The sequence below is a fragment of the Saprolegnia diclina genome, assembly GCF_000281045.1.
Source record: "Saprolegnia diclina VS20 unplaced genomic scaffold supercont1.55, whole genome shotgun sequence".
Lineage (NCBI taxonomy): Eukaryota > Oomycota > Saprolegniomycetes > Saprolegniales > Saprolegniaceae > Saprolegnia > Saprolegnia diclina.
In genome coordinates this window covers 31,977-32,603 of record NW_008246122.1, presented here as the reverse complement: position 1 = coordinate 32,603, position 627 = coordinate 31,977, and the positions used below count along the sequence as shown (strand labels likewise).

Below are 627 nucleotides of genomic sequence, written 5' to 3'. Positions count from 1 at the left end.
TCGCGAGAAGATGCCTCCGCCCGGGATTGAACCGGGGACCTTCTGTTTACAAGACAGATGCTCTACCACTGAGCCACAAAGGCGGGGCGAAATTTAGAAATTACAGTACATATAATAAGTGACATGATGAAACTAACATTTATAAAATGCGTTTTCACGTGTATATGACTACACTACACGTCACCCAAACCTATCTACACGTGCTGCCTCAAACATGTACTGTGAAACAAACCCACCACGTGTCGTGCTCCGTCGACTTCCATTCCTACTACACAGAGGACTCACTTCAAGTGACAACCATCCAGCGTCTTGTTCCTAGTATTCACATACAAACTACAAGTTGTGCCATCCAAGCCCTCACTCTCCCTCGCTACTTGCTACTACTCAGACAACGATCGAGCACCGAAAGGACATGCACACTACACTTGCAAAATATATCACTGCACAAAGTGGCTGACTCGTCCAGCGAAAAGGATAGCTAGCTCCCTAAGGGACCCAGTGAACCAAGTTGTGCACAAAATTCGCAAGACTCAAATGCTCAACGGACGCATGGTAAAGGAAATGTAGTTACGAGGTCGACGGATTAAATAGAGGCGCGCGTCGTCGACTTAGTCGCTGATCAAATGG

At 46.9% G+C, this 627-nt stretch overlaps 1 non-coding gene across 1 annotated transcript; it reads right to left on the bottom strand.

Moving 5' to 3' along the window:
* Positions 1 to 11: 11 nt before the first annotated feature.
* On the bottom strand, positions 12 to 83 carry SDRG_13023. The gene has a single exon. It is a non-coding gene; the product is annotated as a tRNA-Thr (tRNA).
* Between the last annotated feature and the right edge of the window lie 544 nt (positions 84 to 627).